Genomic DNA, 14,822 nt, shown 5'->3' with positions numbered 1-14,822 from the left:
CAATCAAATCATCTATTCAACTAAATCTCTCCTTAGTAATCTCCTGGATTCAGCCAAGGATACATGGCATCTACTCTCACCCTTCAACTAGATCATCGTAGCCCATCGGCTGGAGTACTTTTCTAAACAATTTCTTAAATAAAATGGATTTCCTCAACCCCTTTCAATCAAGATTGGATTCTCGTTTTTTATTGTTCATCCCAAGGACTCTTTCACTATCAAAGTCTACTTACCTGGAATCCAACATCAGTATTATGTGATATCCATTCTTCAACACTACACTCCATTCCAGCTGTTCGTCTTCGCCTGTGTGGGATCTTTAAGAGCCATCATCTACCTCTCCTTGTTTGCCATTTTTACCGCTCTCAAATACTTTAATCTCTCAAGATCTAGTGACGGAAATGATGTGTTTAGCCACTGCAATTTCTAGGAATCATACTGGCACTGGATGTTTTAAGCAAGCCCTCTCATGGCTCTACGTTTAGATTTTTAACTACTGGCCCCTTGGGCCACCGAGTTACTGGCCCGGATGTAATTTTATCTGGCCCAATATATTTACATATTTTTTCATGATGGTTTTTATTTTCAGTATGTTTCTAACTGTATATGGTAACCAAAGAGAGCCCACGTCTGAAAAGAAAGTGGCTAAACAAAGCCTTTCAATATATGTTACTTCAGCCATTTAACATGCACACATTTGTGTGCTTGTCAGAAAATGAAAATACTATTAAGATTTGAAAATGTATGTGTACAAATGATACTCATTTTTTCACAAGCAAACATGCAACCAAGCTATTACCATATAAGAACATAAGAAAGTTTACAAATGAGAGGAGGCCATTCAGCCCATCTTGCTTGTTTGGTTGTTAGTAGCTTATTGATCCCAGAATCTCATCAAGCAGCTTCTTGAAGGATCCTAGGATGTCAGCTTCAACAACATTACTGGGGAGTTGGTTCCAGACCCTCACAATTCTCTGTGTAAAAAAGTGCCTCCTATTTTCTGTTCTGAATGCCCCTTTATCTAATCTCCATTTGTGACCCCTGGTTCTTGTTTCTTTTTTCAGGTCAAAAAAGTCCCCTGGGTTGACATTGTCTATACCTTTTAGGATTTTGAATGCTTGAATCAGATCACCGCATAGTCTTCTTTGTTCAAGACTGAATAGATTCAGTTCTTTTAGCCTGTCTGCATACAACATGCCTTTTAAACCCAGGATAATTCTGGTTGCTCTTCTTTGCACTCTTTCTAGAGCAGCAATATCCTTTTTGTAACGAGGTGACCAGAACTGAACACAATATTCTAGATGAGATCTTACTAATGCATTGTAAAGTTTTAACATTACTTCCCTTGATTTAAATTCAACACTTTTCACAATATATCCGAGCATCTTGTTGGCCTTTTTTATAGCTTCCTCACATTGTCTAGATGAAGACATTTCTGAGTCAACATAAACTCCTAGGTCATTTTCATAGATTCCTTCTTCAATTTCAGTATTTCCCATATGATATTTATAATGCACATTTTTATTGCCTGTGTGCAGTACTTTACACTTTTCTCTATTAAATGTAATTTGCCATGTGCCTGCCCAGTTCAGTTCTGAATGCTGTCTAGATCATTTTGAATGACCTTTGCAGCTGCAACAGTGTTTGCCACTCCTCCTATTTTTGTGTTGTCTGCAAATTTAACAAGTTTGCTTACTATACCAGAATCTAAATCATTAATGTAGATTAGGAATAGCAGAGGACCTAATACTGATCCCTGTGGTACACCACTGGTTACCTTGCTCCATTTTGAGGTTTCTCCTCTAATCAGTACTTTCTGTTTTCTACATGTTAACCACTCCCTAATCCATGTGCATGCATTTCCTTGAATCCTTACTGCGTTCCGTTTGAGAATTAATCTTTTATGCAGGACTTTGTCAAAAGCTTTCTGGAAATCTAAATAAACCATGTCGTATGCTTTGCAATTATCCATTGTCGATGTTGCATCCTCAAAAAAATCAAGCCTGTTAGTTAGACACGATCTCCCTTTCCTAAAACCATGCTGACTGTCTCCCAGGATATTGTTACCATATAGGTAATTTTCCATTTTAGATCTTATTAGTTTCCATATTAAATAAGTTATTTACAAACAGCTAACCAAGATCATGCAACAGTCTCTTTACACAGGGGTTGTACCAACAGACTGGAGAATTGCAAACATAATACTGATCCACAAAAAGGGAGACAAAACCGAACCAGGTAACTACAGACCAATAAGCCTGACTTCTATTATATGTAAACTTATGGAAACTATAATAAGATCCAAAATGGAAAATTATCTATATGGTAACAATATCCTGGGAGACAGTCAGCATGGTTTTAGGAAAGGGAGATCGTGTCTAACTAACCTGCTTGATTTTTTTGAGGATGCAACATCGACAATGGATAATTGCAAAGCATACGACATGGTTTATTTAGATTTCCAGAAAGCTTTTGACAAAGTCCTGCATAAAAGATTAATTCTCAAACGGAACGCAGTAGGGATTCAAGGAAATGCATGCACATGGATTAGGGATTAACATGTAGAAAACAAAAAGTACTGATTAGAGGAGAAACCTCAAAATGAAGCAATGTAACCAGTGGTGTACCACAGAGATCAGTATTAGGTCCTCTGCTATTCCTAATCTACATTAATGATTTAGATTCTGGTAAGGTAAGCAAACTTGTTAAATTTGCAGACGACACACAAATAGGAGGAGTGGCAAACACTGTTGCAGCAGCAAAGGTCATTCAAAATGATCTAGACAGCATTCAGAACTGGGCAGACACATGGCAAATGACATTTAATAGAGAAAAGTGTAAGGTACTGCACGCAGGCAATAAAAATGTGCATTATAAATATCATATGGGAGATACTGAAATTGAAGAAGGAATCTATGAAAAAGACCTAGGAGTTTATGTTGACTCAGAAATGTCTTCATCTAGACAATGTGGGGAAGCTATAAAAAAGGCTAACAAGGTGCTTGGATACATTGTGAGAAGTGTTGAATTTAAATCAAGGGAAGTAATGTTAAAACTTTACAATGCATTAGTAAGACCTCATCTAGAATATTATGTTCAGTTCTGGTCATCTCGTACAAAAAGGCTATTGCTGCTCTAAAAAGAGTGCAAAGAAGAGCGACCAGAATTATCCTGGGTTTAAAAGGCATGTTGTATGCAGACAGGCTAAAAGAATTGAATTCAAGCATTCAAAATCCTAAAAGGTAAAGACAATGTCGAAACAGGGGACTTGTTTGACCTGAAAAAAGAAACAAGAACCAGGGGTCACAAATGGAGATTAGATAAAGGGGCATTCAGAACAGAAAATAGGAAGCACTTTTTTACACAGAGAATTGTGAGGGTCTGGAACCAACTCCCCAGTAATGTTGTTGAAGCTGGCACCCTGGGATCCTTCAAGAAGCTGCTTGATGAGATTCTGGGATCAATAAGCTACTAACAACCAAACGAGCAAGATGGGCCGAATGGCCTCCTCTCGTTTGTAAACTTTCTTATGTTCTTATGTATATTCGTCGTATACGGACACCCTGTCGGGCATTACCAGGCATTATGGACACAAAAAACGGTACTCAGATAATAAAGTAAGATAATTAGATATATTTAAACGGTTGTAAATCAAGCAATGGGAATACATATTTGCTTACTTATTAGATCTACATTCTAGAATATCTTAATTATCAAACCATATTTTATTCATAAATAATAAATGGATAATCTCTAAAGAGTACAGAGTAAGAGTATACATTTTATTGGGCAATACTATTCTACTGCTTGTTAACATTTCAGTATTTTATCTGTTAATCAGTATTTGGGGTAATTTATATAAATCTGTCAAAGTCATTTTTAAGATAATTTCTTAAAATGACAAATTTCTGTTGGTCAACTAAAAACAACTAGAGACAATAAAATTCCACACAACACAAATTGAACTTCTGACGATTCAGTTTGTTTCTATGTTACACAATTATTTATATGAACTTACTTCGTATGTACTGTACATATACATGATAACACACTGTTTCACTTGCTTCACATTAGATAACTTGAATGTGAAATAACATAAATATACATATACTGTAACTTATTATTTACATTTGGACACTATATTGCTTACTATATCTGCCATACAGTTACTGTAAATCGAGTAATACATTTCTACCCAGCAAGGACTGAAAAGTATTTAAATTAATTTATCTGATAAGCAGTGTACACTATTATTCACGCACCAGTTCTAATAAGCATACAGGGTGTACATTTACAAATAAAAAAGTGAATGCCACCTACCTTTACTTGATATTTTCTCCAGACGTCTTCACACTGCACACAGATTATATAGTGACAATGTTCAGTGATATCCAATTATTATTCAATGGCTTGAAGAATCAACATTGATGTTGCATTAGTCACAGGCAGGCAGTATACTCTAGTCACATCACTCTCACAACAAGTAAATAAAGCATCATACATACCCATATCTATCAGGGCAGAGGAGAGCCCTGCATGTAATTAGTGGGGCAGGGCAAAGCCCTGCTGTTAAGAAATAGAGCTCAGTGCTGCTGCTGGGAGTTGGGCTGCGATACATTTTTTTTACAGTTGTATTTCTATTAAGTTGAGTTACAAGAACATGAATCACAGCATCCCTATTTAGTTAAAAAGACTGTCACTGACAATTATTGATATAGCTGTTTTATTGTTGTTTTATTTCAATTTAGATTTGCCTGTATGTATAAAAGGATCAACATGAATTGCTCAGATGAAACTAACAGAAGCCTGCATTCATGTTAATATTTATACAAACGAGGATTGATTTGCGTGGTTTATTTATTTATTTTAGTAATACGCTATGTAATACATATACAGGTGTAAATAAATAAATACATCAATTAATTAAAATGTAAAGTGTGATGAGTTTCACTAAATCACAATACATGTATTTAAACACAGTTTATCAGCCTTAGGCCTATATTACTCAGGATGTATGTTCTTTCTTAAGACAATATTTAAGAAGTTCTTAAGAAGAAATTTAGGAAGAAGAATTTAACTTAAGAACAATCTTAGGAAGATCTTTGCTATTTTCTTACAAACTTTCTTAAGTTTTGTCATAAGACTTTCAAGAATACGACCACAGGAGTTTCTTTTTTTAATAATACAATATTTACAATATAATTTACACAAAATAATCCCTTTAAATACACCCCACAATAATACACATATCTTTGTAATGTAATTGATTGATTGATGTTTGAATTGTTTGTATTTAAGGTATTTTTTCTTCAGTTGCTTGTACTCTCTGATGAAGGCAAAGCTGACCGAAACATCAAAGTACTCTCTTTTTTATGTAACAATTAATAAAATAGTGTCCTTTACATGGTGAGTGTCGCGCTTTTCTTCTTCTACTGTTTGGACACAAAAATCAGATGTTTGTATTCACTACAAATGAAAAAAATATGTTGCACTTATTTACCGTCTCACCGGAATTTGCGCGAATATGTGAGATTAATATATATATATGTATATTTAAAAAAAAACACAGAATCAACACAGCAGCTCTTCAGCCTCAATTTAAAAGTTTTAGATAGCAAAAAGTAAACAAACCAGATTATGTGCGCACACGCATAGTGAGCTCTATTGAAAGACATCTGGGATAAAAAACGCATTGTGCTGCTTTAGAGCGAGCCAGAATCTCATGGGACAGAAAAAAAGGCAAGCATGTCATTCTGAAATGCCTTGCTTAATACCCAACTTCCTGAAAATGTTGTGTAGCGATTTTTATATAGACTGTATATATTATATATATTTTGTTGCGACTGCCAGTTATGTGGAATGTAATAAACGAGAACCAAAATGGTGACTTTTTCCCCTTCACTTCACAACGCCATTTACACGTTTGTTTTATTTGAAGTGTTTAAAGTTAAATTTCAGCTTTTGTTTGCTTGTTCAGCTACAAAAAGGCACAAGTAAACCTCATGTTATTACTTTATGAAAATGTGTCGATGGCCACTGTTTACTGTGAAGAAACGGCAATGGCAACTTTATTTGATGTACTATTTATTTCGGGAATAAACAAAACAAAGTTTAACTTGAACTGCTATTTGGCATCCTTTGTTTTGTAGTTAATTCACTGGGGTAAAGTAAGTCCTACACAACTTATTCTTTACGTGTTACATATTGTAAAGGTCTTGCTGTAAAATAAAGGCACACACACAGGGGCCATGACCATGCCCCCTGCCCCCTGCTATGCTGTCTCTGCCTGTGTTCAGAGCATTATAATGGCTTTTATTACTTTTTGAAAAACAAATGAATATCCGAACAAATATATAAATTATGAGCGAATATCCGCACATAAAAATACTGTGTTCGTCCCAGCACTACTTATATTTGTATGTCATGTTAAAACATTTTGTCAAAGAGAAACATGTTTATGTAAATGCATTTCCAGCAGGTATTTATACACTGCATAGCCTATAATGTGACTTGTATTAAGAAAACAAGGGCAAACCATTTCTAACTGCTGGATATGCTGTATATTGAAGCCGAAGAAAGTGGTTACCCCTAGGAAGTGTGTCTTCTAGGGCACTTGGAAATGTAAGATGCACACTGTCCACTCATGGTAATCCAGCAAGCATTTATAAACACTGCATAGCCTATAATGTGACTTTTGTATTAAGAAACCAAGGGGAAACCATCTCACAGCTGGATATACTGTATCTTGCTTAATTCAAAAGTCACATTATAGGCTGTGCAGTGTTTGTAAGTGCCTGCTGGAATGGCAGGAGTGGACAGTGTGCATTTTACATTTCCAAGAGCCCTAGAAGATGCACTAAGGCTGCAATATACAGCATATCCAGCCATGAAAAATGGTTTCCCCTTGGTTTTTTAATACAAGAGGCTATGCAGTGTTTATAATGCCTGCAAGAAATACATATAACACTGAGAAGAAAAACGCAACACTCACAATGTAAAGAACACTACTTTATTAATTGTTACATTAAAAAAAACAGCGTACTCTGATGTTTCAGCCAGCTTTGCCTTCATCAGAGAGTAAAAGCAACTAAAGAAAAAAAATACCTTAAATACAAACAATTGAATTATGTGTACTCATCATTAAAGAGCACATATTTACATAAGCATGTGTTTGGGCTTGCCAGCCCTGGGCGTTTATTTAGAAAGCGCAGATATTACAATTATTATTATTATTATTATTAATAATAATAATAATAATAATAATAATAATAATAATAATAATAATAATAATAATAATAATTTGCATTGCTGCCTTGTCGATTTAATGTAATAACTTTTCAACTTCTGTGCTTTTCAACTTCCTCTTTCAATGTCACGTTGTGTATTTTTGGTGCATTATTACAAATATATGTAGTTTGTTGCGTGTTTATCTCAGGAGCTGCTGATCAATGGCAGCCACTGCGCGTTACAACAGTAGCTGCTGAATCGCTGTGAACCCGCTGTGACAAAATCAGCAGAGGATGTGTAGTGACTGGAAAAAGATAGCTCTGCACATGCACACAATGAGCAGGGCCACTGAATTCCATCAATGGGTATTTTATCCATTGATGGGTATTTGACCAATTCGATGTATCGATCCATTGTCCCAGCCCTAGTTACAACAAAAATATAGGTGGGGCGCTATGACTGTATGAGGTATGAGGTAAAAACCCTTTTTACCTGTGGGTGTCATTTTATGGTAATTAAGGAGGGTCTATGCTAACATTTCAGACAGCATGCATGATAAGGAGATACCAATAAACAAACATTAAATAGGGTGTTTACAATGACTTTGCTAAATTTTAGAAAGATATTCCACAAATGTTGCAATTTTACTTACTTCATCATGGTCATTTGGGTTTACAGCAGATGTAAGTGTAATTATTTGTTAAGTGTTTCCTTTATGATTCCCTCATAGCACCCTTGAACCTCTCTGTAAGGGGGTACCTCAGGGTTTAGCCTCTGTGGAAACTGGGAACAATGCGTTAGCAAGCAAAGGCTTAATTAATTGAGCTACACAGATTACTGCTTGATGCTGAAGTTTCAGTGTTTTTTTAGCCAAGGCCTTACAGGATGCAGTTGATGAGGAAACCGGGATTTAAAAGGACACTAGAGGTAATTAAACAGGATTATCAGATTATAGGACATCATTATCTGTGGATTAGTGTATTATTAATCCATTAGTTCTGTTTTTCTAAACAATCCCAATCATCTGACAAAAGCAGCACTTTATTTGTCCATTTTAAGTACTGATATGTAGTTGTTGGAGCCGAGGTTCAAATATCAGAAAACATATTGCTGTAAATGATATTCATAAAATAGTACCATATTCAATTATTCGATGTAGCTGATGAAGAGTTGAAAAGACTGGGTTTTAGCTACCTGGTCAATCATATAATTTAATCTGTGATTAATGTGGATTGTAATGTCACCAAACGTGAAAATATAAAAAGGCAATGTTGAGCTGATTCAAAATATCCAAAGTAGTTACAGAAATGTGGGGATTATGGGCCCTATTCATGAAAGTACTTGCCGACTGCCGTAATAAAACAAATTTTGTCTAAAAATAACAAAAGTCGTCCATATTGCTATTCATAAAATGATCTGAGCAAACGGGCGACTGTCGCAAAGCACTTTATGAATGGGTGTACAGTCGTTCAAGAACAAAAATCTGCCTCTTTTTGGTGACATCATCGGTATTATTAATGTTCCCTGGGTGGCGTTGGTAGCTGTTGCAAAAAGAAAAATGGAATCCACCGTCAGTAGCCTACTACCAAAACCCGAGTCTGCAGCTGCCAGTCATGGGCAGTTTGCAAAACCTGATTCCAATGCCCCTATCACATCTGCCAAAAATTCAGGACATGTCATAATTTAGGAAAAAAAAAGTATTTAAATAAATACTTTTGTATTTTCATTTTTGTTTTGCAATGCTGGTAAACACATTTCCATACGCACACATAAGATTTACATTCTGAACTGCAGGACCAAAAATAAATAAAAAATTAAACAAAAAGCACTGTAGGAGGACGTCTAATAATAATAATAATAATAATAATAATAATAATAATAATAATAATAATAATAATAATAATCATTTTGAAAACTTTATATATTAATCATACAAATTCTCAATTATTATTATTATTATTATTATTATTATTATTATTATTATTAAAACTATGTAACAGTGCAAGTGTAGTAATAAAATACGTCATTAGTTTAGACTTGACTTTAGGAAGCACTCAATAACTCCTAGTTATCGACAGCATTTTGCTGTCGTTCACTCTTATGAATAGCAGTTTGACGCTCAGGACCGATGAAAACTTTATGCTAATGAGGTAATCGTTAACCTTTCTCTCAATTTGTTAAAAACATGCCTTCATAGACGAAAATCATTGGTGCTTAACGACACATCTGAATGATCTCTTATGAATAGCAACTGCCGTTAAATATGCGGCTATGGACGAAATCCATGTACTCCTGTTTTCTCATTTCGACAGGCGTTAACCCTTTATGAATAGACCCCTATGTGTCTGTAGTGGATATATCAAGTAGGCTGACCTCAGGTTCACAGCTATTTTTGAGGGTAAAATTGCTGTCAAGAAACCATTAATAGCCAGCAAAAACAAACAGACGATATTCCAGAAAGTTTACATATGAGAGGAGGCCAGACTTGGACACACAATATTCTAAGTGCAGTCTCATCAGTGCGTAATATAACCTCATAACACTACTAGACAAGTTTGCATTTTAATAGGGCAGCAGTGTGGAGTAGTGGTTAGGGCTCTGGATTCTTGACCGGAGGGTCGTGGGTTCAATCCCAGGTGGGGGACACTGCTGCTGTACCCTTGAGCAAGGTACTTTACCAAGATTGCTCCAGTAAAAACCCAACGGTATCAATGGGTAATTGTATGTAAAAAAATAATGTGTAAAAGAAATAATTTAATTGTATGTAAAAACAATGTGATATCTTGTAACAATGTAATAACAATGGATAAGGGCATCTGCTAAGAAAGAAATAATAATAATAATAATAATAATAATAATAATAATAATAATACATTAACTTGATGTGGTTGAAGCATTCAGCCACAGTGTACAAAACATAAGGAATTGTTGTCCAGTAAACAGAACAGGCCTGTTGTTGTGGGGCCTTCTGACACGTCTGCTTTAGTTTACCTTTGTTTAGTTCAAACATATTTGGCTATCATTATTTATTTATTATTATTATTTATTTCTTAGCAGGCGCCCTTATCCAGGGCGACTTACAATTGTTACAAGATATCACATTATACATTATTTCACATTATACAGATATCACATTATTTATTTATTTTTACATACAATTACCCATTTATACAGTTGGGTTTTTTACTGGAGCAATCTAGGTAAAGTACCTTGCTCAAGGGTACAACAGCAGTGTCTCCCACTGGGGATTGAACCCACAACCCTCTGGTCAAGAGTCCAGAGCCCTAACCACTACTCCACACTGCTGCCCTGCATGCTATAGTACAGGTTCCCCTGACGGATTAATGAGAGTGACAGTTTTATGAAATGTCCACTAGATTACGATGCTGAACCAGAAACAAAAATAGCTAACACCATTACACCAGAAGTAATCACCAAAGGCACATACATTTCAAACACAATTATACTTACAATAACATGCATACCGCATGCACAGCAATTTAAGTTACAGTACTGGAAAACAACATTCACAGTACAGTTATATACTGTGTTGTATTTAAATGGTATTTCAAGCAGTGAAAAACACATTAAAACAAAAAACTCCAAACCTACAGCTTGCAACACTGAAACCTATAGTAATTAACAAAATTGAAAAATACTGTAATTATACTTACACTATTTTAACCTGTGCATGTCTTGGGATGGATGAATGACAGTAAAAAACAAGCAATATGGTGCGGATGTAATAAAAAAAAACACACTAAGATTTTCCCACGAGGGATACCCTAACCTTATGTTGGTATAAAAGGGTGCCGAAGGTGTGGTAAGAACATGACACAAAACAGGTCTTGGGTAAATCACAGTGTTTTATTGAATCTCCATACAAACAATCAAGTTATGTTAAACAGTAAGCATAGTACCATAAATTGGTATTACCCCAGTCTATAGACGAGAGAGCACATGGGTAGGCGCCTTCCTTCTGTTCTGGAATGGAGGTGGTGGACCAGTTCAAGTCTTTTCTTCCGAAGTCTGAGTCTCTCACTCTTGCAAGCTAGTTCAACCTTTTATCTCCCAACTCTTTGTCTTAGTTGCGTCATTCTCAGGCACTATATTGGCTGGGATGAAGCAACATTGTGGTAGCGGTTTGCACTGACCTTTCAATGATCTCTCCTGATTCACATTCCCATAATATTCAATGTAATATGTTCCAGTCTATCTTGACTTGGCAGGCAGCCAGTAACTCCTTACTTTTCTGTGGGTTTGCGGACAAAGAACATTGCCTCTCCTACTGTGCATCGCCCTTGACTCCAAAGGTTTAATGTACACATTTTACAAAAACATGTTTCCTTGTATAAAACAGCTTGTGTGAGAATTGTCAGTTTGCATAAGCTCTTCTCAATATTGTTCCTCACTGAATAGTCCATTCATGATTATTAAAAGTATATTAAAATACTAAAATGATTAAAAATACTAAATGGTACAACATGGAGTAGGAAAACGTGTGTGATGGTTATATATGTAGTTTTTTTTACAATAGAATCAATCTGTTACAGCGCTGACCGACGGCTAAATGAGAGTGAGTCCATGAGCCCATTTCACTTGTCGGTACCATATGAGGTGGCAATCTCTAACAATGCTTTTGAAAAGGTTGATGTCTGAGAATTCCACTTTGATGTGATAACCATCTAAGACAGGTGGCTTTTAAGGTGGAACCCCCTTTATTGCTTAGAACAGAACATACTGTATGGTGGACAGTTTTTAAACACCCAGTTGTTCTGTGGTTGACTGCAAAAAGTCAAATAATCACTTAAGTTTGTCTAAGATATTTACCAAATAATTATGTTGAAAATAGGTATCTCAAAGCCTTAAGTTACGCCATGCCAATCATTATTCTCTACAGAAAGGTCTTCATCCTGCTCGTTGTTTTGGTTGCTGCAAGTTTGCAGCTTGCACATCTATTCTCTGACTATCAATCCCTTCTTTGAGCACCAATGACAGTGCATTATCAGCGAGCTGAGCAAATGTCTTGCCATTTCCATTCATTCTCTGTACCAAGCTCATCCCATTAATTATGCATGCTGATGGGTTGGGCAAAACCTCTGCCAGAGGAATACTCTTCTGCAATTCTTTAGAAAGGCTTGCTTTGTTTGTTTTTCTCAATGAACCATCACTTGCAGCAAGTGCCCATGGAACATCAGAACATCACTCATCTGCAGCTTTCTATTCTGGGCCACAATGATCATGTGTGCAAACAATTTCCTGTCTGCATTTAGTAAGACGTCTCTACTGATCTTCCAAACTTTTTTGTCTTATTAACATCAGAAAACGTTTTCAACTTCATCTTCGACATCTTGTCATGGAATTTTACTGAAGGCTTGTCACTCTCTAGGCAGTTTGCTTTGAACTGTTGGTATGCTTGTTCTCCAATATCTCGTGCCTTGAGGAGATCACCGCAGGCATCTGGTGGAGCAAAAGAGCCAGCAGAAAGACCTACCAGTTCCCACTGGCCAGAGCTGAATGAATCAATCTACTTTAAGCAATTCGACAACTGCTTTTACATCAACTTCATCCTTCTGAATTCTTGGCTTTTGCAGATTTGCACGTGAGAATTGGGGTTGGCCAAAATCTACTATCACTGTCATCTGCCTCAGGAAGATGGTTTTGTATTCAGCTGTTAGGTAATGCCACCTGACAGTGCCTTGTTTCAGTCTAAATACTTTTGTACCCCCTGGAGTCTGTGTCTTTGTTTACAGTTTCCTCTACAGCTTGATCCACTGGAATCTTTGGATTCTGGGATCCAAACTGAACTGAAAATCCACCATTTTGAAATTGGAGATGGACATCAGGATGGTCAGTTGCTAATCTTGTCATCTGTGCATAATAAAAAAGTAGTGAGCATAATTCAGCCAGTCATACCTTGGATAGAAGTAAGGTGTAGCATCCAGTCTACTTCCCTTAATGCACACAGAAGACCAAGCAGGATATCGATCATGTCAATATAAGACATCCAGAAGCTAGAAAGGCTGTCGTTGTCATTCCTCAGGTAAGGTGCATTTCCAACGTCTTCAAGACCCACTAACATAAGCGATTCTGCAACACTTTTTCAAGTGTCAAGTGACAAATTCTTTGATGTACTTCAATGTTTGAAGGACATAGACTGCATCTTCTGCATGACTCATCTGTACCCATGGCAAGAACCCCCTCCATGCTAACTTGAGCAAGGCTTTGTATACAACTTTGTGAAGCCTAATGGCTCGGTTGTACTTTCGACCTTCTAAGACTTCTGTGATGAAACCCTCTGCTATTATGCCAGCTTCAACACTGAGGTCCCTCAAACCTGCATCAAATTTCATTTAGCATGAAGCCGACATACTTCTAGATCATATCTGAACCTGGAGAATTACTTTTTCCTCCTTTCCTGTCATTCACCATCTTTGTAGCCAGTAACATGCTTTTACCCCAAAGACTTGGCTGATGTACCTGTATTATTAGCTAGGAAGTGAAACAGTAACAGTAGCTGAAAAAACACAAGCAAATTAAGAACTTTCTTTAATGTATTGTCATATTAGGTTTCCTGTTTTAAAATAAAAATACATGTTTGCTGCAACATAAGCTTATTTCAGTATTGACCATGTGAGTCCTCCATAACAAATGGAAGATCACAACAGTTAATATTTATAAAAGTATTTAATTAGCGTTTTAAGCTGATAATCTATTTCACCAACGATTTCATGTTTTTTTTTGTTTTGTTTTTGTCTAACTGGAAACAAGTTTGGTTATTATTGCATCAGACAGTCAAGGCTTAGCCCAAGACAAGGATAATTAAGATTCATTAGTAGAGTATTGAATTTTGAGGTTTTAAAGTGCATTACCAGGAGATTTCTCCCTAGAGTGAAAATATATGCTTAATACACAACAAAGCATAACTCATTCTAAAAAAACTAAATACTAAAATGAGGTACATGTACGCTAGTGTAAAACAATATAAAATGTGAAAAATAAAATGCTGATAAGTACATCTACACACACACACACACACACACACACACACACACGTATATGAAAGAAAAGGTTTTAGAAAAATATACACAGAAGGTTTAAAATATATTTCATTTTCAGGACGTTTTGGGCAAAAGCCCTTCATCAGCTGTTTAAAAAGAAAAGTAAATACAGTGCAGTACACTTGTTATTATTCAAGATTTGTAATTATACACAAATTCTGTGGCTGGTGTCATGATTATTAGAATAGAAAGTTAATTCCCAGAGGTTCCAAAGTTCCCAGTTTGAAGATAAACTCTCAATCCTTTTGTTTCAGTACAACATTTGTTCCATAGCACTGATTAATCACACAGACTGTGATGTCTTCAGCAGTGTGATCATCACTGTTGAAGTGATGGGCTACTGGAAATGCAGTGGTGTTAATGCGAATGCTTCTTTAGTGTTCTGCAAACTGGTCTGCTAAACGCCTTTTAGTTTCCCCAATATACAATTTGTTGCATTTCTTGCAGATAATGCAGTAGACTATTCCTTTAGAGGTACATGTAAAATGTTCATGAATGTTGAATGAAGATTTAGTGCCTCTAATCTCTGTTTCA

Source organism: Acipenser ruthenus, chromosome 4 (genome assembly GCF_902713425.1).
Source record: "Acipenser ruthenus chromosome 4, fAciRut3.2 maternal haplotype, whole genome shotgun sequence".
NCBI lineage: Eukaryota > Metazoa > Chordata > Actinopteri > Acipenseriformes > Acipenseridae > Acipenser > Acipenser ruthenus.
This window is presented reverse-complemented; position numbering follows the sequence as displayed.